The sequence below is a fragment of the Numida meleagris genome, chromosome 3, assembly GCF_002078875.1.
Source record: "Numida meleagris isolate 19003 breed g44 Domestic line chromosome 3, NumMel1.0, whole genome shotgun sequence".
Classification (NCBI taxonomy): domain Eukaryota; kingdom Metazoa; phylum Chordata; class Aves; order Galliformes; family Numididae; genus Numida; species Numida meleagris.
The window spans coordinates 3596863-3621508 of NC_034411.1; the positions used below are offsets into that span (position 1 = coordinate 3596863).

At 48.5% G+C, this 24646-nt stretch overlaps 1 long non-coding RNA gene across 1 annotated transcript; it reads left to right on the forward strand.

The window, feature by feature from the left end:
- Positions 14315 to 20961, forward strand: LOC110396560. Its single transcript, XR_002437054.1, has 3 exons — positions 14315 to 15561; positions 16119 to 16238; positions 20280 to 20961. It is a non-coding gene; the product is annotated as an uncharacterized LOC110396560 (long non-coding RNA).

Here is a 24646-nt window from a genome sequence, read left to right on the forward strand (position 1 = left end):
CTGCATGAGTCTGAGCTGAGGTATGAAATGCCTTCACAAGCGAGAGGCGGCTGTAACCTGGGAGGAAAGCCAGGAAGTGAGCAAACCTCCCCTAGAAGTTATAGGAACAAATCTCAGTGCATGAGAACTCTGCTTGCTTATCTCTTCGATTTCCCATGGCAGAGTCAACAGGTCTGATTCACGTGGGAAGCAGCGTCCTGCCTCCAACCTGCAGCGCTTACTCTTTGTCAGACTGGAGTTTTTTTCCACTAAGGGCAATGAGGCGCTGGCACAGGTTGGACGGAGAGGTGGTGGTGTCCTGTCCTGCAGAGAGCCAAGGTCAGGCTGGACGGGGCTCTGAGCACTGATGGAACTGTGGGTGTCCCTGTTCAGTGCAGGGCAGTTGGACCCAGTGGCCTTTAGGGGTCCCTTCGAAGCCAAATCATTCTGTGATTGTATGGCACAGCCCTACAGTCAGGCACGCACCGTTCTCCTCCCAGCCTCACACTCCCACTCTGGAAGCCAGAAGGATGCCTCATGCTGCGTGCCAGTGCTGGGGGTGGGGAGCAAGAGGCATCCGGGAATGCTTTTACATGTGGATTGCCCCAGCTGTGTTTGGGATGAGCCGAGAGGAGCGCCGTGCAGGACAGGTTAACCGGCACAGCACTGCCCGGGGAGCTCGGGCTGATTTATAGAGATGCTTTGGTGTCCATTCAGATCCGCTTGAGATTCTTTACTGGAAAAAGATACCACGTTAATGAGCCAGATGTGTTTGCCTGCTCTGACATTTTTCTCCTCATCTCCTGTTCAGGATGAAATATGCAACCAATTTCCCAAGTTATACTTTATCTCCAGCGTTGCCTAGTGTGTTACGAGAATTAAGTCATCTGCATATATTGACTAATAATTGTCGTTTATTACTGAACTTGTTAACATAATCCTCAACTGGAGGTGTTTGTTTATTTTCCCCTGTATTGCTTAATTGTTTTTGCATAACAGATTGCAGAAAGCAACAGGAAAATGCGAGAGCAAGACTCAGAGAGCCTTACTAATGGATATTAAACGTGCTACCATATGTGTACAACCCCATATATATGTGCTTTTGATATTCATCTGTAAAGAGTGAACTCAAAAGTGAGATTGACCCATCTGCATTTCAGACTGAATTAAACAAATCCGAGAGGCTGACTGTGTTAATTAACACTCCTGTGCTGAGGTGTTCAGGCTGGGATCCTACCTGGGGAGCCAAGCAGCAAGCACAGGCCCTCAATCATCTCCTGCAGCTGGAGCTGTGCTAGGAAAGCTATTGCATGATTTGCAGACCTTCCTCCCACCACCAGTCCCTGGTGTCAAACATTAAGCAGTGCTGGTAAGCTGTCCTAAAGCCACACTGCAGCCAGGGAAGCAGGTTTCTGGGGCAGGAGAATGACACCAGGATAAGGGGGGGCAGCCACGTTGGATCTTAGGAAAACTTCTCAGAAAGATTGGTCATACGCTGGCACATGCTGCCCAGGGAGTGGTGGGGTCACCGTCCCTGGAGGTGTTCAGAGCTGTGGGGATGTGGCACTGAGGGAAGTGGTCAGTGGGCATGGTGGGGGTGGGCTGGGGTTGGACTGGGTGATCTCAGTGGTCTTTCCCAACCTTAACGCTTCTATGATTCCATATTGGCTTTTATCATTAAGAAATACCTGTTGCTGTTGCACATGAGCTTCCTTATTTCTATACGCTAGGAAGAGAGTGGAAACAAGAAGGAAAGTAAACAACCTCCATCCCCACCCCCTCCCCCAGTCTCTTTTTAATTAAGAAGTGATTTCTCCAAGAGTTCCTATTTCTAAAAACCCCGGGCAATGCATTTTTACTTTTACTCTTTGGCTTGCACATTGGAATAAAGCAGATAAAAAGAAGGGAAACAGCTTCCTGAACTCTGCTTGCTTTCCCCCCCACCTCTGTTCTGTGGAGCATGTATTTCAGGAAGAAAAACACGACTACGCTGGCAGACACCATGACTTCCCAAACCTGTCCCAGCCTCAAGTGAGCGTGGCACAGAGCCACCAGCCAGTTCTGGCCAGCCTAAATCTCAAGCCTGCTGGTTAACGTTGGGGGTCGCTCGGCATTTCCGAGCCCCCCCCCCAAAAAAAAAGCAAAGACGTGAAGCAGTGCTCTACATCCCACGGGCTGACCGTCGCCAGAAAGGGGAGATGGTGCCAGCGCTCAGCCCCCATCGCTGCGGGGTCAGCGCCTTGCTGCACGCCAGGCTCTCAGCGCTCCAGTTCCGCAGCATTTTCATTAACTGGAGATTGCGAGTGGGTCAGCCGATCTATACACTTTTTGTATTCCCTCTGCTTGGTTTCTTTCTTTCTTTCTTTTTTTTTCTCTTTTTTCCTTTTTCCTTTTTTTTTTTTTTTTTTGCAGGATGCTGAATAACTAACCTTTCCTTCAATAGATAGATTTTAAAAAAATAGGATCCATCACACAGCGGCAGGATAGCCTTGCTCTGTTTTGACCTTTCTGAAATTAATTTCCCAATCTTAGCTTTCAAAATCAGAGATTGAAAAGACCTATTAGATCAGCCAATCCATCTTATCACCAGCGCGGCAGCAAGCGGAGACCCCAGCTAAGTGCTCCTCTACACAGGAAAAATATTCCGGAATAAGATGGGGCGTGAATTTAAAGTGAAAGACATGTTCCAGAACGTTCTGCATGCGGACACTTATTCCGGTCCAGCAGCCACCTCCTAGGTTGCTTTGATCCGTGCCTGGGATCGCCGTAACAGAGCAGGAAAAGTCCTGTTTTGGGATGAGAGTACCCACGTGCGGAGCTTTTTGGGGTAATGCTGGGGGATATCTCACCCCGGTGGGGCATGGCACCGAGATGCGGAGCCAGCAAAGAGGTGATTTCATGAAGGGGTTTGGAATACCAGGGCGAAATCCCTGCCTGCCGCTTTCGCAGCGTTCAAGCCCACCCTCGTCCCACAGCCGAGCGCTGTGCACGGGTCTGCTCAGGGCACCGCTGCCTCTTCCTGATGGATTATTCCATAGCAAAGGGTGGCAGCACAACCCACATCCCATCAACACCACGGTGGGCTTGGGGCTGAAAGAGAGGAGGATGCACTCATGTTTGAGAAGGAGCGCCTCGCTATCAAATTCAGTGTGGATTGTGCAGGCGCCTTCGCAAATAAATGGTAAATTTATATAAATGTATATATCAGTTTAAAGCCTTTTTACATTTTACTATCAAGTATTGCAGCTCGGTCTACAAACGCAAGGCTTTTTCCATTAAAATGCCTCTATTATGCCTCTGCAGCTCCTGCCCTTCTCAAACATCACTGCATTGTGAGTAGCTGCCACTATATCCATACAATGGGGGAATGAAGAGCACGGAGATAAACCGGCACGGCAAACTTTGCGCACTCAACAAGTCCTCTCCGCAGACAATTAGGGCCAGCAGATAAATATTGACACATTAGGCTATTTCCCTCAATTTGTTTTTCTGTCGATTGCCTGAGCGATCTGACGGGGGCAAAATTCCACTTTTCCACTATCTTGGATGCTCGGCTAATAGAAACAAATAAAGCGAGAGCCTCTGTCCACAATGGGTGAGGAGCATCTATTGTCGGGAAGCACTAATCGGATTAAATTGGCTCCTCACTCCATTGCTAGCAGGCGAACTCATTCCAAAATTTTTCACATCTCAAGGGGCTGCGTCATTGCCGCTTCTTTCTTTCTTTCTTTCTTTCTTTTTTTTTTTCCCCCATCTTCTTTAACTATTTAAATGTGACAAGCAGAAAGGAGCGAGCGAAGCGGCGAACAAAGCGCGGAGCCGCAGCCGGGACTCGGGGCGCGCCGCCACCCAAAGCCCCTCGGAACCCAAACGTTTGTGCTGCAGAACAGGGGAGGAGGAGGACGTCCCGCTTCCCACACGGGGCCGTTTTCAGGTGGTTGGCCATGAGCATGTTGATCCCCGCCACGCCGGCCCCTCGGAAGGCGTGGGCGCGTTTCTGCAGGCACCGCAGCGCAGCCCTAAATAACGTCAGCGGTGCCTGGCCGGGGGCCTGCAGCCAGGGGTGCGCTCCTGCCCGCGGTCTGATAATTTTCAAAGCTATTGGCAACCTGGGAATTTTCCTGCCTTATCGCCGGGGCTCAGCTAACTTCACTCCCACTAATCAGAGCTGGAATCATTCATTCAAGGATTGCATGATCATGTTTTTCTTTAGCGGTGACAGCTGCCTGAGCCATATTAGCAATGCAGATGAGTCAGCCTAATAGGTTAATGCAGAACACGCGAAAATTAGGTTTAATCCCCAGTGAAATAATCTAACATTTTCACATTTCTTGATGTTGGGATAGAGACATTGGTGGCGACTCAATTAGGTGTAATGTAGATCAAAGCAAATTTACCTTCTGGCTGAACCTTCCCAATAGTTTAGATAGAAGAATATAAGGGTTCTTTGCTAATTGGTGAATGGCTGTAGGGAAAATTATATTAAAAGCATGCCTACGGCAAGAATTGCCTTTCAGATTCGGACCAAATAATTGCTGTGTTTTGCAAACACCCAAGCCCATCGTTTTGCAAGAAGCAAACACGCCGTGCGCGGCACCTCCGGCTCGCAGCCCTTTCAACGCAACGCTCACCAACGGAGACGTTTACATTATTTTTTTTTTATACTCTGCTCATTTTGAATGTCCTGGACCAAAACATCCCCACTGAGGTTTGAAAGGGCTCGTATTATGAAAGAAGCATAAAGGGAAAGAAACAAAAAGCAGCCCGTGTCCATCTAATGTTTTCATTCTTGGGGAATGGCATATCAAACGGCAATCTCTTTCAGTCATAAAGGAAAGGAAACCAAAAATTACATGCCCTCAGTTGCCAAATTATTTTTTGCCTTGACATCTTAATTCTTAATCCTTGTGTGTGGTCAAATCAGTCTACTATAGACAACCAATCAAGCAATTATTCCTAAATTATATTTGCCCAACTCACATTGATTGGTTATTCTTTTCTTATTGGGTAAGCTCATTAATTCTGAGCAGCTTGCTTATTATGCTTTCCACATCATTTTCTTTCTGAGCCTATCTACTCACACCAGCCTGCTGATGTTTCAAGATGCCATACAGAAAAAAAAGGCCCAGTGATCTATTGCATTGTCTCTTCCAGCAATTACAATTCACATTGCTGATTAACTTTGATGTGAAAACTAATGAGATAAGGCAAGTTATCAAGGCGGACCTGATCGTCATCTCATTTATAGAGCATTTGCCATCGGTGAATGACAAAAACTAATGAAGATGTATCTGACAGCAGGCTGAGCTGAGACAGAATTTCGTGTCTCATCAGCAAGTGCTCTGCTTCCAACTCATCAGTCTATCTGAAACATGTTGAAATTAGCTTAATAATGAAAACACTTCATCTAAATAGACAAATGTTTACATTAAAATCGCCACATAATAAATAGACGTTACAGATTTTATGCCTTCTTGAGTCTAAACAATGCAGCACGAAGCACGCTTCGGCATTCCCTAAATCACTCCTATAAAACCTCTGTGGATGCTGCTCTACCTGAAAATTCCCCACTTTATGGCTTAAAAATATTTGCGGGCTGCGGTTTGCTCGTTTGGAAGCGTACGGTCGGGGCCGTAATTAATTAACTCCCACGCGGCGGTGGCTGCTGCAGAGCAGAGCAGTGCCTGCCCGTAGTGCACAGAAGTTGGCCCCAGTGCTGCGAGCACCTTTGGGTGCACAGAGGTGTGTAACAGCATGGTGGGAGAGGCACGGTGCTGCCCCATGGCGTGCCTTGGGAATCAGTGCACGCGGTGGTGGAACATCTTGATTTCCCCCCCTGGATCTAACGATGTCAACTAGGGGTGTCATACATGCAAACGCACTCGTATTTCTTGCAGTCCAAAAGCCCTGGGAATAGCAGCCCAGTTTAAAAACGCTCCTGATAAAGAGAGGCAGAGCTTTTCCCGTGCTTAACACTGCGCCTTCGGTATCTTTATTTATGAGAGGCTCTTTCCTCTTCCTCGTGCATTGTTCCGACGGCTCAGACTACGTCTGACCGTGTCCCCGATATGTTGTTTCTATCTGGAGTAAAACATTCTGTAGTCACTCAGGACCCGACATGCTCCTTTCAACAAAAGCCAGAGGCAGAATGGTGGGGCTTCAGCTTAAAAAGCATTGGACAAATGGGCTGAAAATAAGCGGTGGGTAAAGAGGTTCTTTTCCACTACCATCATTTTTTTTTTTCCCCTCTCGGAGACAAACACCGATGCTTTCACATGGGAAAAAAAAACGCATTCAGACCCAAGGGAGAGGGATTTTAGCAGGCCCGGCGGGCTCCCTGCATTGCACGCAGCCACAGCTCAGCGCTCGGCAGAGAGAGGCTCCAGTCCCGGGTGAGTTCTTAGTGCCGTGCCCGTGCAACACAAATAATTGCGGCGCGGCTCCCCGAGCCGACGAGGAGCACAGAGCGCTCTGCTGGAGCAGCGCGGCAGCCAGCTCGGCTCATTGTCCCTGGAGTGTCACTTGCAGATAGTTCTCATTTCACCACCCTGACCGGAACATACTTAGCAACTTTCACTCCTCATATTTTAAGGACGTCTGCGGTGCAAAAACGGAGATCCCCGGCGCAGATTCACATTGTGCGTTAAAGATTAGGCTGCACAAAGAGCCCGCATCCCGAGGAAGTTAAAAGAAAAGCCCGTTAGAAAGCGGGAGCAACAAATTACTACTTCAGCGCTGGATTAAATTTAAAAGCTCTTCACAGAACTGGAGATAAATCCCATATATTAGAAGGAACCATAAAAGTACTCGTTCGAGAGCTAAAGGCACAAGTGGAAAGTTGACCCCAAAGATTTTCTAATTGCCTGCTAAGTTTATAACGTCGCTTGAGACGTGGAGAGCAGGTTACGCTGCCTCGCTGCTCTGCCACTCAACCACACCGTGCCCACTCGTGCAGCTTGGGCTCCTCCGCGGAGCCAGGCAAACCTGCGGGGATCAGTGCAATTCCTTGCATCAAAGGATGCTTTTCTGTTTTGTCGTTTTTCCCGCACCAGAAAATCAAGCGGGATGTTTGCACAGTGGGGAAAACACTGCTCTGCTCTGTCTTGTTTTCCCTTTCCCACGGAGTCAGGTGTACAGGGAGATCCCACCGCTCCCAGCCTGCTGCTGTGCCTTGGTATGGGAATGTCCAGCAGCCACACAGAGCAGTCTGGGTGCTCTCTGAGTGGCTGGGACACAGCATCCATCTGCCTCTCATAAAAAATAAAGGAAAACAAAAAAGGAAAAGAAAGCAGTAAAATAAAGTGAAACAAAATAAAGCAAAAGAAAATAAAGTGGAATAAAATAAAATAAAACCAAATAAAATAAAATAAAAATAAGGTAAGATGAAACCAAACCAAACCAAACCAAACCAAACCAAACCAAAAACAAAACAGAATAGAATAGAATAGAATAGAATAGAATAGAATAGAATAGAATAGAATAGAATAGAATAGAATAGAATAGAATAGAATAATAAAATAAATACAGCGGGTTGAGAATGTACTCTCACTTTATCTTTCCTTTCTGCACACTCACCATTTTGTACTGATAACACCCAGGTCTGGGAGGCTGCAGCCACGCTCCTGGGCGGCTGGCTGCGCCTGCAGACCCTGCCTGTATGGGGGATGTACACAGAAAGGCATCCTGCTCCTCCCTCCCCCTCCCCGTCCTTTATCCCAGTAGCCTATTTTAATAAATAATTATAGGCAGCCAAAGGATTTGTTCGCTCCTAAAGGTCTCCCCTTCACATTTCTCAGAGGTTCAGCTCAAGGAGACACCACGATAATAAGGCTGACTCGGAATCCCTACTTCACAATGTCATTATGAGCTAGTATTTAAAATGAAAAATATAGATATATACGTATTACATCTAAAAGCATTACAAGGTTACAGGCTCGTCTCCGGGAATATTGAATGCTGCAGGAAAAGCAGCGCCTCCGCACGGAGAAGGAGGCAAAGGGGTAAAAAGGAGAGGAAAACCCTTTCTGAAACACAAGCTTGAAAAAAGCGTGTCGGGAGCAAGCACGCCGTTCATTTGCATTTCCAATGATCGGGACTAATCCTCGGCGTTTATATTTCCTTATTCCATCTCCTAATTACCTCCCTCCTCCGAGGGCGGTGGGGCGGGAGGGCGCTGCCCCAGTGCCATGGGCGATGGGCGTTGGGCCACGGGCAATGGGGCTGGGGCACACACCCCCAAGCCCAGCCTCGCCGCTGGGTCTGGAGCATCCTCCTGGGCAGCACGGCTTCATTTTGAAAGCCCTGCTCGGTACGACGCGGCCAGGCAAGCGTGAGACTGGGGCCGCACCGCAGCGTTAATATACGGACGTGCTCTATCTCTGACGAGCAAATTACGTTGCTAAACGCCTGCTCCAGACCGGTTACTAAACCGCCGCTTCGGCGTTATCCTAAAATTTGTTAATAGTGGCTCTTTCAAATAAATTATTAAGTGATAATGAAAAAAAAAGTCCCGCTTTGAATTTATATATATTTCAGGGGAGAATAATGTTTTATTTAAAATAGTTACAGCGCGCCTTTTGATTTAGAGTTTAAAGTAAATAATATTTGTACATCTAAAACATACTCAAGACAAATGAAAAGCCTCTAGATGCTTTTGTATGAGATGCTGAAGAGCTCTACAAACTTAAAAGCACAACCTCAATTAAGCCCATCTTCATCTGGAAAAAAAATTAGCAACTGAAAGCTGAATATATTAGATAATGCACACTTGCAGAAGAGCATTCTCTTAGCAAAAAATTCTTGATAACCAACCTAAAGCTGGCCTTAGAGTTGCTCAATGCTAATTTTGTTTGAAACTGTTTAACTAACTCTGAATAGATATCCATATTCAACAAAGACATAATTAATGGCAACCTTTTCTTCTGCTCAGAAGACATCATAACAAGCAGAAAAGTACAAAAAGATTTTTATAGTAACTAATTTAAGGACAAAGGGTTGACCTCTAGCATTTCATTAAATAAACTGAGCGAATAAAAGAAGAGTGACAGTATTCATCCTCGTTCAATTCAAGCAGCCAATTTCAAAATGCAAATCATAATCTGCAGATGTTGGAGCCTGATATATTTTTTTAAAATATCATTTGTTCAATTTAAAAACATCAGACATTTGAATTTTAAATAAAAATCAAACCCGATTTCCAGCCTCTGTTTTAGGCTGTGGCGCAGGGGAGGCCTGCGGGTTAGCCAGCCCCACGTCCCCCCCCGGCTACGCAGGTCCAGTTGTGTAAGCCATTCATTTCCTATATTATTCCCAAAACCTTTTAATGGAGGAGCTCTATTAAGCCATGAATGATTTCCGATGAGCACGGCCAGCAAGTGCTGATAGGTTGGCCATCGAGCACACTGGTGGCTGCATCCCACCTCGACACAGGGAGGTGTCCGTGGGCATCGCATCACGCTCCGGGATGCATCCTGTGCCCTTGGAAGCACAGATGTGTGTGCTCGTGCATCTGTCACACTCCAGCACACAGGGTTTTTTAGGGAGCAGCTTCGCCTGGGATCACCGCAGTGTTCACCGAGTGGCTCCAGCCCTGCCAGCCCCATGGGGACGTGGCCACACCTCTGGCTGTAAATCTGTGCCTTTGGCTCCAAATCTACAAGGTCTGTGATACTGTACACCCATACTCATGGTCTGCTTTGGCTTTTGTGTAAGAGTAAGCATTGTCCTGGACATGATACTCATAGAATCGTAGAATGGTTTGTGTTGGAAGGGACCTTGAAGATCATCTGGTTCCAACCCCTACCATGGGCTGGCTGCCCCCCACCAGCTCAGGCTGCCCAGGGCCCCATCCAGCCTGGCCTTGGGCATCTCCAGGGACGGGGCACCCATAGCTCCCTTGGCAGCAGTGCCAGGGCTTCACTACCTTAGATGTAAGGGTTCTTCCTTTTCCATTTCTGCATCACAACCTTCCAGGTTTACACATCTGTGGAGGACAACCCGCCGGAAATGCAATCACACACATTTGCAGAAATAACAAGCTTATTTTATGAAACTGCTCTGGGGTTTTGGATGAGCAGAGAGTACAGTGAGCACTGAGATACCGAGCCCCAGGTCTCCCCTGGCCTGGACTTGGCTGTGGGCTGCAGCACTGGGGTCAATTTCCCTCTTAACATAGGGAAAATAACCAAAATGTCCTTCACATGGGCACGAGCCAATGCTATGAGAGTTGCTCCGGAAGTAATGCCTCCTATTTTATGGTGTTGGCCCACAAAGTCAGAGGCAAATGTTGGTGGTATGGCAGTAGTGACTGAACCTTCCCATCAATATTCCATTACATTTTGTTGCTGTGTGACAGATGGCAGCAGAGAGGCAGTCTGACACCAAAATGTTTATGAAGCAAAGGTGTGGAACCGAGTTTCTCAATGTGGAAAAAATTGCACCCATCGACATTCATCAATGCTCGGTGAATGTTTATAAAGTCAGAACAGTGAATGTTAGGACAGTGAAAGTTAGACTGTGTGGGCAACATTTTCCTAGCAACAATGCCAATAGCAGCTCTGAGACGTTGGGTCACCTCCACTGGTGCAGATTTTTACAAGCACTGCAAGCAGGCTCTTGTTCACCACAGGTGAAAACGCACGGCTAATGGTGGTGACTGTGTTGAAAAATAGAGTTCTGTAGTTCAGAGTTTGCTCTATCAAGCCATGTCATTATGCTCTTTGTATCTGTTGCAGTTTCCATGGAAATAAACAGGAGGCATTACTTGCGGAGCAACCTACGTATGTTACAATGAGGGACAACAGCTATAAAAGCACATATACTAATCAAATTGCTGCTGCGCAGCAGTTGATGGTGGGTCCTGGCGCTAGGAGAAGAATTGAAATAATGGAAATAAATGACGGGAACGCCATCCTGGGGAAGAAATCCAAGCCTTGGCCGGCAGTCGACAGTGCTTCACCCAAACAGAGCGAAGCCGTCCTTGGCGTGCCGGCGGCTGCTGCTTGGTGCAACGCTGCGCATGGGGCTCTGCGGGGCAGGGAGGAGTGGGGCTGGCCCTGGCCCTGCGCAAACAGAGCCTGCAGCTGTCGGGGCAGGAGGAACGGTTTCCGGGCGCTGGGGGGATAAATGAGCTCATTCATGCAGACGTCAAGGGGACATTGTCTTCCGCCTTGAAAAAAATCCCAACAACCTATACATTAAGGTATCAATGAACAACAAACTCATTCTGCTATCACACAGGAAATCTGAAACAGAGGAGATGGCAAAACAAACTCGATTCATCTTCACCACACAGGAGAAAGAAAAAAAAATTGTTGTTGGGTGCCCTGACTGCAGCGTTCTTTGACCGGCGGCTTTGGCTCCCATGCCTCTCGAGCAGTGCTTAAAATGCAAGCCACACATGGAGAATTTTGTGCCGTGGCTTCAGTCGGGGTTGCTAACTTCTTAGATTGAGATCCTTTCCTCAGGTTTATCCTCTTCAGTGTCAATGTGGGCACAATACGTCTGTAGAGCACATTTAAAATCAGGCCGCAGATGCACATAATCTCTGTCTTCCTGCATTACAAACAGGAGACACGTAGGTTTCTTTCCGAAAAGGGAGAGGAATTATTTGCTTGAAGAAAAACAGAGCTTTTCATGTCCTCTTTGAAAATCTTCATCTATACATGTATATTTTTAAAAGGCCTCATTGGAGCTGGAATACCAGAACCTCATCCCAGAGCCCGGCAGCAGCACAGCCCCATGCCGAGAAACAAAGCCCACGTTGCCCTCATTCCTAAAATACCTATCCTCGGCTATTTCCCCCAGGTAAAATTAAAAGGAAATCAAATAAATTAAAAGAAGTGCAATGTGGGGTTTCTGCTACAGAAAATACATCTGTATATTTGGCAACCCTTGGCAACTCAGCCCACAGCAGGGGATTGGAGCTCAGGGATCTTTAAGAGTCCATCTATTCCAAGCCGTTGTGTGATTCTATGATTCCATGATTCATTTATTCCATGATTCCATGATTCTATTTGTTACACACGGCTGCAGGAAATGTTTGGTTTTCCCGGGAATGATCTGAAGTTCTTTTATTGGGGAAAGCAACGATGTGTAAATGAGTACGAGCTTGGAAAAGACCACTTGAAAGTGAAGATAACTGGGAAACACTGGGCACACTTGCGTCTGGAGGGGAATTCTTCCACAGCAGTGGGTGATTTCTGCCTGCACAGAAGCCCGAGCAGCCCTCAGAGAACAGGCGAGCACAGGGCATTAATGCGGATCACATCCCGGAGCACCACGCAGCCGGCCAGCAGCCCACCCCTCCCATCAGCTGCTGCCTTTCCAGCAGCCCAGCCCGCCTGTCTGTCCGCCTGTCTGTCTGTCTGCCCGTCCTGCTGCCCTGCGAGGCCACAGCCTGCTCCGCATGGGGCGTGCGCGGGGTCCAGCGCCGCGGTCCCTTCTTTGCACCCATGTCACGCTCACGCCACTACTGCTTCTCTGTGCTCGTTTGAACTGTCCCTCCCAATTAGCGGTAATAAGTGACTCTGTACAGATAAGCAAACGCAGCGTGTCCGTCCCCCCAGGAAATCCCCAGGGCAGAGCCCGGGGTGCTGCGTGCCTCGTGCCTGGCATTGGCTGCTGCCGCCGCGAGGCAAATTAATGACAAGCCGTGTGAAGGGCTTGCCTGAAATTATTTAATTCTGCCCAACTACCGAAGAATTGATTCCTCCCGGCATGAAAATATGTCCGAATCAATACGTGAAAGCTAAGAGCAAAAAAGACATGCTCTAGTCCCATTTATTTCATCCACTTTTTTGAGGAATGGCACATAATTTACTGGGGAGGAACGGCTCACCCTTTCCAGCACCAGGACTAATGACGAGCTGCGGGAAAGCTGCGCCTGCATCCATCTCCCAGCTGAGCATCACAATGTGGCAATGGGCAGGGGGATGCGGCAGTGAGGGGCAGGGCCTGCTGCAAACCTTGCATTCGGGTGAATGATCCTAAAGAAAAGGAGAAAGGGTTTCAAACTGAAAAGCCCAGGTGGCTTAGCCTGGTTTGTTCATATTGGCACACCCCAGGTATTTTTCCACACGTTCTGCAGGCAAATGCTTGCTCCAGGTCATTAAAGCATAGAATAAATATCCAGCACAAAATAAATGTTCAAAAAATATCCAGAAACTCAGTTCCAGCAGTGACATCTTGACCAGGAAACATGAAGGGATGAGAGCACAGGACCCAGGGGAATGGAGAAGTGCCACCACTGCATGCCACCTTGTCACAGCAGCATTGGAGATGCCCAAACCCAAAATCTGGCCAATTTTGGGGAAGGAGGCCATCGCTTTGCTGGGACCCAGCTGCAGCAGCGGAGGATGAGCAGCCTGGTAACCAGGCATCCAGAGCGATGCCATTTGCCACTCTCAGCACCAGGGATGCCGGCCCAGAGAAGGCAGCCCCTTCGTACCGCACAGCTGGCACGGCCAGGGCCAGGAACAGGAGCGGCCCTCAAGGGCTCCACATCCCCAGGCTCACCGTGGGCACAGGCAAGAAGAAAAGAGGCACTGTTGGCCCCATTTAGCAGATGAGAGACTGAATTGGGGAGATTAAGTCCTTGCCAGGGCAGGAGAGGGAGCCCAAGCCAAAGAGCAAAACAAAACCGGGCTTGAAGCAAGGCTTCTTGAACGTGAGCCCAGTTCCCTCTGATGGGGGGAGGAAAAAAAAGATAAAAAAGGAAACTTTCCATTCTGGCAGGGGCTGCAGCCCTGGCAGCATTGACAAGCTCAGGGCTGGCTTGGGAGAGCACGGCAGAGCAGGGCACAGGGATGCTCACAGCACAGCTGATGGGACTGGCTTAGGGAGAGTGGGTTTTCCTACATAAAAACCCTGGTTTTCTCCCTTCAGAATGGAAATACCCATGAGAAGTCAGTGCTCATGATAAATCCTGCATCCCCAGTGCAGGCTAGGGACTGATAGCCTTGTAGTCTGGAGCTCCCAACCTCACCACGGGGCAGCGGGACCAGGGCACCCTTCTCTTTGCTCCACATTAACAGGCACAAATCCCCACACGTGGCAGCGATGTAAACTAGTTTTATGACTCAATAAAATATTTGAAACAAAATAAATGGTTTTGTCAAACACTATATCTCCTCAAATAATAACGCACCGACTTAAAAAGAAAAACAACCGGCATTCATATTCTATTGCAAAGTTTATTTCCACTCCCAGAGGAGAGCCGAACGGGCATTGCAATTCTGAATTCAAATACTGTATAAGAATACAGTAACTATAGTTCTCAGAGGGTTTGTGCAAATGCCAGCAAAACAAACCCCAAATCAAATTTATTAGCTGGTGGAGATCTCTAACAATTTTACACAGTGACTGATAAAGCCGTCTGGGAATTCCTTTCAACATTAAGTGATTTAAGGCCCCTACAGAAACTTCATTGTCCGTTACAATATATAAAGAGTTTCTCAGTATCGAGTAATGCTACAACAGTGGCAATCAGGTTGTTTATTATTTCCAGCGCGTGTTTCCTTTAATCTGCAAAGCTTACCAGGAATCCTAATGTCTGGAGTCCTGGGGAGAACTATAAAGAGAGGAAGCGAAAATTAATTAAGGACCGCAGCCTGTGTTTTCAAGGAACTATCTGCGTTTTGATTGTAAGGTTGAGAAGCTCACTTGTGGTTGCAGGAAACAATTCCCATTTGATTGCGTTGCAGCCCTTGAGCACCCGCAGCCCGGCCACGCACGTGGGGACACGCTCCCAGCCTCCCACATTTGGGGCTCTCCCCTTGTTAAGATAGCAGAGGGGTGCCTACTCGATGGCTCGGCAAGCCCCAAGTCAGGGGATATTTTCTGATTGTCTCTGCTCTTGTCTAAACATCTCACAGAGCCGACAGACAGTTCTTCATTTCAATTAGGGGAATGCTGATCGTTAGCTAACTAATAAGGACCAATTTTCTGTCACAACTATTTCCTAATTAAATTCAAAACAGAGATTTCTCACCCAGATGGTCAGTGATGCTACAGATTTGTTTAAATTTGGAATCACAGTAACAAACTACTAATTAGGGTTTGTAAATACACCAATTCCCCCATGACTTAGTTGTTAGTAATGCATACAACTGGTTTATTAAAGCACTAATTGTGTCTGGCTTTGCTTGGGCCTAACACATAATCCACTTATCACATCCCGGTACCGACTCATTTTGAAGGGATTACGAAGGAAATCATAAATGAGGTCTTGCGGCCTGCTCCCCAGCACCGCTAATAGGGGTGGGCACGGGGTTCCGAGGCTCCCGGCCTTCTGCAGCCCATGGCCAGCCCCAGTCTACAGACTCAATGTGGGGAAGTCGGTGCCATTTGCATTCCAGCTTTGCCTGGTGGGCCATTGGCACAAGCCTTGGCCACTGTGACACCACAGAGGGGATCGTCAACCGCACCCAGTCCTGTGGCCCACAGCACCCACACATCCCACCCTTGCTCCATCCAAAATCACCCCAAATGGGCTTTGATGGAAATGTTCGTTATCACGAGTGTTAATTCGCTGCACGGCCCGGCCGGGCCTCGCAGGCTGAGCACCCCTCGAGTGCGCATGAAGTAGGAAATAAATGATAGATAACGGTGAATTGTGAGGTTATGTAAACAGCGAGGGGGGGTTGGAGGAATCCTATTAAACCATAAAAGAAAAGCACGGATGGTTTATCACATCACTAAGACCCAAGAATGCATTAATAAATAGAATAATAGATAATGAACCACGGAGTACAAGGCTAAACTATCTTCTATTGTGAGGATCCTGTGACAGTATAAACAATGGCGGGGAAAAAAACCTTTGTTGGTCTGTCACCACGGCCGCATAGTGTATCTTTTATAACCTATTTTAATGAGAATTCACAGCACCTATCTGTTATTCTCTGCCCAAATCCCTCATTTTCCTCCCTCTTGAATGCAAATTCCCATGCTCTGCTCTTCCTTCACCATGACTTCCCATGTTAAACTTGGGGCTTCAATAGCCTTTCAGCCACAGCAAAAACAAGTTTCAGCTTCTGCTTTCATATTTCTAAGGGGTTACTAGGATGTTAACAAAAGCGTTCTTTACTGCTAAGGAGGTGTACCTCTCAGCACTCATCCATCCTTCGCTTTTTATCTACCAGGAGCATGCATAACCAGATATGTCTGATTTGGTCCTCAGTGAGGATGCCCACAGATGAGCCTGCAAGAGGAAACCTCCATCAAAGCTGCAGGCACTCTTGCTGCTTCCCAGCATCTTGCAGGTAACACTGAGGATTGTTGGAGGGACTTAGAATCAATGCAAGGGGCAGTACTCTCTTTGTGGACAGTGCTGAGACTCTCTAACCCTTTATTTTCATTGCTCTGACATAGTTATCCAGGATAGGAATAGATACCCAGGATACGTGCACTGTAGATTGCTTTTATTTTTACTGTAGTGTTGTTAGGTGCAGAGGGCTAAGGATATAGGGATGACCACAAGCTCTGCTGCAGTAAAAACCCTCAGTCTTGCCTCTACCAGGGACAGAAATATCGATAAAGATTTCCCTTTAAGAAATGCAGAGATGTTTTGGCTACTTGCAACACATCTACTTTCAGACTTACATTGGTAGCTATTTCTAACTCGTTGTTCTTCACATTTAACAGCAGATGGGTTGCAAGCAGCCAGGAAAAGCCAGATGGCTGCTGACTCGGTCCTTACACTGCAATAGTGAATTAGAAACTTGAACACAAAACAGTCAGTAACTGGGGTTTGCTTTTTGACTCACCTCACCTGAATTCCCAGCAACGCAATGCTCGTTCCAGGTCTGTCCCTGCACACTCCCACCAGATGTGGCCGCCTCCCAGGAGCTCTGGGCTCTTTGTCACCTCGCCTCTCATTTGCTGTGCCCCACATCAGGTACAGAAGGGTGCCCAAGGCAGCCTGGGCTCGGATGCAGGAGCAGCACCCAGACTCACACTCCACAACAGAGAAGACAGCCCTGCACTCAGCAGGCTCTGGAAATAAGTGGAAATCAAGTTTGCCACTTTGTCCCCCTTTCAATATCTAGCTTTGATCAAAGTCCTTGGCTACTTGAGTGCTTGTTGACTTAATGTGGTAATGAGAAATACCCTTAAGCGAGGTGATTTCAGTGCCCACTCCTGGAAAAGGAGATGCAGGAGAAGCCTCCCTGATCTGTGAGCTAGAGGCAGCGCAGCAGAGACCCAGCTGCAGCTGCTGGTGCTTCTCAGACAGGGGATGTGGCTGTGTCCCCCTGCTGTCCTCCAAGCTCAAGGGCTGACTGGTTGCAGCTCTGGCTGCAGTGCTTTGGAGAGCTCACAGGACCTGCCTTTACAGTGCAGACCTACAAGAATTTATGGGCACAACATGTCTGTGTCCCCTGCAGGTCACAGAGGACACATGCCCTGGGCTGCGGAGGAGTGCACAGATAATTTGCATGCTTCCTCAGAAGAAACCCACATCGTGGCTCCTAGATGTAGGAGTTTGAAATCCAGACTCATTTTTTACTCCCATGTACACAGATGGGAAAAGGAAGCAGGTAGGCACAGGCGAGGTTTCCCCAGGGAGGCATCTGGCAATCAGCTTTATCAAAAGGAAAAGCAGTTCCAGCGCTTTAGCAGCATTATGATTTGCAGCACAGAGCAGGACTGGTGATTCCATCACGTAGCTTGTCCTCCAGGAGGGGTCTCTTTTCTACCTCAATACACGAAACCAGCATATTACTTCCACACCGATGGTGGGAAGCTGAAGAAAGTTTATTCTGGAAGAGACGGCATACTACAGCCTACACAAGGGACATATGCAAAGGAATAAATGCCACTGTGAGGGACGTGCCCGGACAGGGGGGTGGCCTGAGAAGCAGCCAGTTCCTGGCCACCTCCAGTGGCCCAGCTGCTGCACGGCAGGTGCTGTGAGCACTGCTTCCTCCTCCTCACCTCGTCCTTTGCCTCCAGTTCATGGCTGAAGGGGCCAGCCCCACCCCCAGGAGATGGGCAGGCATTCTGCTTCATCACGTCTACGACCCCAGAGCAGTGAAACGAGGTGGGAGGGAGGGAAGAGTCTGGGAGCCTTGATGAAAACATCAAGCCCCAAGAAAAGTAAAAATTCTTAAACTGACAGGGAGCAGCTCAGCCAATTACGGTTTTAATTCCACTTGTTATGCACAGTCGGTCAATAAATTCTGCACCAAGCAGCTGCTCTAATTCTTAAGCCCATTAAGCCCTACATCTGATAGGCGGGAGGGAGGGGCTGCCGGGGTGCCCATACGGCACTCCTTGAGATATGAAACATTTCCTCTCATGCATCTGGGTCATCTGCACCCAGCCCCACTCCTGGCGGGTATTTTATGAAGCTGGCAAATCAGAATTTGTATAAATATACGTGCCAGAGACAAACACATCACATACGGAGGGGATGAATAGGTAAGTGAATTAGATGTGCTGAAGGATTTTGTTAATGCTATGATAAAGGAGGAGAGAAGAGCCCCAGGTGTGTTTGCCACCAGGAGATGCCAGTTCCCACCCTGGACACCTCATCCCTGACCCAACTGCAGCACAGGATGCAGAGCTGAACTGGAGATGGTTTCAGTACACAATTCATCTGATCCATTCAGGCTCTTGTTTTTTATGGCTGAGCTGGCCCATGCCCTGGAAGATCCTATTTCCATCCTTTCCCAGTAAAGAGCAGTGGGGGCAGTCCACCACCTGCAGCCATCTCAGGACAGACATCTGTGCTTGGCCAAGCCAGTTCTCCCCTACAGCTCTCATGCACTGCCCAGCTTTGCCCATTCAGCCTCCCAGGAGCAGGGTCCACATGCAAGGAGCCTGCCCTCTTACTCCCCAGCCCACCTCTGTCATGGTGAAGCAATTGTACAATGCAGGGAATAGAGGATGGGGGAGGAAACCACTAACAACTCTGTGTGAAGGTCCACCACCACCAGGCACACTGCAGAAATCATCCCCAAAGAGCATTGCCTTTGGAGCCGTAGAAAAACCATGGGAAGCATCTCAAGCACCAGCGAAGCATGGGACACTGCTTGGGAAGTCTGGTTCGTGGGAACAGGATTTTGGTGGCTGACCCAAGGTACATACAGGCAGGAAAAGTTGATCAGATGAAAGAAGACAGGAAACCATGATGGAGCATGCAAGTCAAGCCCAAAGGAGACCAGATTGGAGGCAGCAGGGGACCAGGAGCTGCCACCACCATTCCCAGAACAGAGAGGCAGATGGCTTCAGCAGTGGCACTGGGCTGACTGCGGAGATGGAAGGCAGAAGAGAAAGAGAATAGATCAGGAGTGGGAAAACGTTTGGCTGCTGAGACAATTTTGCTGATTAACTGGCAACCAGCTAACATGTTTATTACAAAGTTACTGCATGGTCAAGACAAAAATTGGCACCAGGACAATTTCTATTCCTTCTGAAACCCACTTCTTCCATGCCAGAAGAGGGAAGAGCCCTGGAGACCGTTCCCTTTGATGGGAACTGGGACCTCAGTATTTCCAGAGCTCACACCTTGCTTCTGGGATCCAGACAAGCTGTCCCATTTATAGCTCTGTTCAGCCCTTACTAATCTCAGAAGAACTTGAAAGATAAAATGCAGGACTAATGCACTGAGCCGAGATTGATCATTTATTCCTAGTTTAGATAAAAATTGAGAAATAAACTAGCCACTGTAAATTAGCACTGCAGGAAGAAGTCATCATAGAATCACAAAATGATTTGAATTGGAAGGGACACTTAAAGGCCATCCAACCCCCTGCACTCAACAGGGACACCCACAGCTCCATCAGGTGCTCAGAGCCTCGTCCAGCCTGAGTTTTGTGGTATTCTACTGCTACAGATCGGAACGGGTCCGTCTCTGCTTCTGCTCTGTATACAGCTCCCTGATGGAGGTGTAGATATCCCTGTTCTGTGCAGGGGAGCTGGACTGGATGGTCTTTAAGAGTCCCTTCTAAGTCAGAAGGTTCTGTGACACCTCTGGCATCTAAGCCTAGATCAGAGTTCCTAAACTTTGAAGTACGCCTCTAAGTCCTCACCACCAGACATCAGTTGTAAAAAGGAGCTTGTAAATTAGCACTGAGCGTATTGCCCTGGGAAATCAAGGTTTCCTGATGATTGCTGCCAGCGCAGGGGTACTGAGAGCCTGCAGCAGCCATCAGCCTCAGGAAAGCTGCTCTCCAACCCACTCCACGCAGTTAATGAGATTCACTGTAATTAGCTCTGTAAGAGATGTGAAACTAATAAATGAAACTCGCCGCTCAATCAGCAAATAATTATTTTTCTGCTTTCTTCTTTTTGGTTTTCAGCTTGCCAGAGTAAGCATTGATTTTCTGCCTGAAGTGAGGTTGCGCACGCCCACCCTGCTGCAGCGTGGGGACTCTGACACAGCTTGGGGTGCTGCAAGCTTGGGTACAGCCCCAGGAAAGCTTCCAGGCCTCATCAATCTGATGGAGGTGTGCACATGGCTGGGGATGGAGTGCAGGAGCATCGCTCCCTGCTGGAGCTTCCAGCCCCATGCCATGCCCCTGGGCAGCTTTCTGCAAGTTCCTCACGCCTCCTGTACACAACGCAAGCTTTCTGGTGATCGTGCAGGCCACCAGGAGCTGCCCCAAGGAAATCAGAAGTCATCGCAATAGAGGCACCAAGCAACTTGCCAACAGCATCTGCCCCTCAAGGAACCACCAGGAGCAGAGAGCATCTTAACTAAATGGGACCAAGAAATTCTTTTGAAGTTCTGAAGAAAACAGTCAAACAATTATCGAGGACAGCTCAAATGCATCTGTGCTCTCGCTGTATAATATTCACGTGGTATTCCATTGTTGTTGATTATGACAAACGAAGCCAGAGATCAAAAGGAACAATAGCTTGTACTCAAGGATATCTGTATAATAGTTTTCCCGAAGGATGTTCGTGTAGGTGAGGAAGGAGTGAAGCATTGTTTCATCAAATGGTAATTTCCCTGCATCTCAAAGGACGAATCCCATTTGCTAGTCAGGGGCATAATTCAATTAAGGGGGAGAGGGAGTAGCGTCTCTTTGACTGGGATGCTGCAAATCACACTGAGGAGGAAAATGCCATTTGGTCTTGACATTATGATTTATTCCCTACTCAGTATCTTGCAATTCCTACAAGATAAGCCAAGACTAGAAATTACTGTATGTATATGGGGACTGTGTGTCTGATCCTCTTTATATTCTCTTCTTGACTTTGGCACTGTGCATCCCAGCCTTATCTCTTAAGAGGTCAGCAACGCAAACAGTGATACTTCCAGCAGCAGGGGGATGCGTGAGCCCACCCAAGGGCTCGCAGTGGATCCTTGAGCAGCACTTCTTATATTTAGAGGGATTTTTAGTTAATTGACTATCTGCCCTGTAACAATTTGCTTTAAGGAGCTCAAGATCTACCTCTTCTCATCATCAGGAGCACCATCTTCCTTTCCAGGCCCTTGCTCATGCTGCAGATTCCCAAGCAAACAGGTAGGCATCTCGCAGAAGGAGCCAATTAAAATATCTGTAGCACCACTGCACGGCCCTGCAATCTTCCGCAACTGGGTCAGAAAGCTGCATGGCTAAAAACCAGTCCTTTCTGAACTGGTTACATTTTTCTTTTACTTATCTCCCTTCACTCTTCCTCCCCATAATGCACTCAGATTATCATAACTATGTCAGCACTTCACATCGGTCTCCTTCCTCCCTCCTCGCCTCAGACCTTTCTGGAGAGTGTGTGGCTGTGTGCCTGATTCACAGTGCCCTCTCCACGCTTATTATCTTGTAAGAGCACTAAGAAATTCACCACCCAGTGCTTCCCAGATTCAGGGAGGCTGCGTGCCGCCCCAGGAGAAGTGCGGAAGAGGCGATGTTGCAGAGGGTGCTGAGCCTCACACCTCACCCCACGGCTGCTGTGTGTTCCTGGGGTCTGCGGCGATGAACTCCCAGAGCCCAAGACTTCGAGGATGGAGTTGCTTCAAGTTTTATGCCTGCACTGGAAGTTAATGTAAATTCAAGAACAAAGGCATTCATATTTGTCCTTGCATGTCAAGGATTACTACTACTGGAAGTGTTTTCTATTATCAGCTTGTCACTTTCTCAGCTCTTTAATCTCCTCTGCCCGCTCAATGCCTTTCCCACCACAGCCCCGGACCTTCCCCCCGTCCCTTTCCCAGTGGGAAGCCGGAGCCCGGCGCGATGCCCCCAGTGCAACAGCCCCCGAGCGCGGCCGCCCATGTCCCGGCGCAGCCCACACAAGGCAGGCAGAGCGGCGAAGGCAAGGCACGCTCGCACCCCTGAAAGAGCGAGGACGGTGGTCCATTCAGATCCCTAACGAGATCATTACCGCTAACTAAATACAAACCTGACCCTGTGACCCCCTGGGAAATCGGGCGGCCCCGCGCCAGGCATTCACCAGCCGCCTGCCCGCGGCCCCGCTCCCCCCAGCACTCTGCATCAAAGCCGACCCCACAGCCCCAGGCCTGCTGCGGGACCACCGGGGAGGGAGGCTGCAGCCTGCTCCCCCCAGCAGCCTGAATCCCCCTTAATCCCCCAGACCCGCCACCGCACCCCAAAGGGGAGGGGATGGGGGGCACAGGGCTTGGTGCCCATCAGGTGGCACCTGCACTGGGAGACATACCCCCAAGGAGGCACTCAGCATCACGCCTGTGCCCTGCAGCCCCACGAGCTGCTCTGAAACCCCAGCCATGGGATCAAGCATAGACAGGACAATGGGAAATAATTTCAAACTAAAAGAGGGGAAATTTAGGCTGGATATAATTAAACATTTGTTTCTTTTTTTTTTTTTTTTACTGTAAGGGCAGTGAGGCACTGGCACAGATTGCCCAGAGAGGTGGTGGTGCCCCGTCCCTGCAGACAGCCAAGGTCAGGCTGGACGGAGCTGTGAGCACTGATGGAGCTGTGGGTGTCCCCGTGCGTTGCAGAGCAGTTGGATGGGATGGCCTTTAAGGGTCCCTTCCAGCTCAAACCCTTCTGTGATTTCAAGCTTTGCAACAAGCCTGCAAAGCATCCCAGGAGCAAAACTTGCCAGAATTAATTGAAATATCTCCCAATCAAGATTTTTGATAGAAACACAGATATCTAGAAACGCAATCAGATACCAGCACTGTAGATCAAAAAATTCAGCATTACAGTAGTCTTTTCCCCATTCCCAAACACCTTCACAAGATTAATCTCTTCCCTTTTTAACAGCATTTACACTGTGCACTAATGCTACGAGCAGAGGAAAGCAAAAAACCCCACGCCACCAGTTTCAAGGCGCCTCGAGGCGTTGGGGAACATGGGCAACGATGTCACGCGCTGACGGGTAGTGACAACCGAGAGCTGTCACATTACTCAGCACCGCGGCACAAACGAGCATTATTTGCCCATCAGCCCCTGAAAGCCACCATCAACAGCGGCTTCGACCTGGGGAAGTGACAGGCGACATTTAACACGCTGCTTGGGAAGATGAAGTCACCAGCCGGCGTCGTTATCTCGGCGTGAAAGAAAGCAGCTCGGTCTTTAAACCTTCAGCTGTGAAATTCGGCGCTGTCCCCCGGCTCACACGGGGAAACCTCCCTGCAACTATTATCGGAGCGCAAACTGATGGTGGAATTTGCAAAAATTAATAGCGTTCAGCCCGCTGGTTTCCGTGGTAACGGTGACAACAACCCCGCCGCCCGCGACAAGGTCTCTCAAGCATTTCACACAGTACTTATCCATTTTCTTGCTCTCACCTCGCTCTCACCTTTACTTTCCGCACAGAAAGCAACACAATCCACCGCCACTAAAGACCGGGCTGAGAGTCAGATTAAAATTATCCCTGTTTGCCCTGACCTCTTTTCTCTGCAGGTGAGAGTGTCCCCATTCAGCAGCTAAATGAAGCAGAAATGATGGAGTGTTTGTTTTCCCTGACTTTTCCTCAGCTTGCCAGTAAATTTACAGCCACGAATATGAAGTGTTAATTTAATGTTCCCACTGAGCATCTCATTGTCAACAAAGGCTTCAAACCATAAGAGAGGAAAAGGTTAGCTCATGCAGAAAATGACCCTTATGGTTTGATTGTCTTCTGGTCCAGACTCGCGGCAAGCAAAAAGCTAAGGGCTTTGACTTCCAGCTAAATGCATTTGATGGCAATAAATGGAGCCTCTCTACCTCCGTGCGCAGGAAGAATCACCTGTAATGCTCACTTACTTGTCCGTGCAGGCAATCTCCGCACCACCAAGAGGGAAGAGGGCCCCCGCTTCCCCTCCGATGCCTAATTTGACAGCGCCAAAAAGTTAAACCCTTCATTATTCCAAACTTAAACAGGATGGACTCGCTCTCCGAAGATTACAACGAGACGTTAATGGTGGCATGAAGCATGAAATTGCTTTCTTCACCTGGTTCTTCAAGGCCTCAGCTACGGCGAGGCACAAAACGCGTTGTGCGGTGAGGAGACGTGCAAGAAAAAAACTAGGGCTTCAGTAATCCAAAGCCTTTTTGGAATTATTATTTTTGTGTGTGTGTGGCAGAGTAAATATGCAGAAGGCTTTCTCCCCATCACACTTAATTCCTTCATCCTGCGTCTGGTTAAAGGGGCTCATTACGGGCTGGAACGAGTATGTACTGAACTGTTCTTCAGTGAGCAAACGGGGCAACAGCACGGGGTCGACGGGACATGTTCTGCTAAAGTAACCCACTTT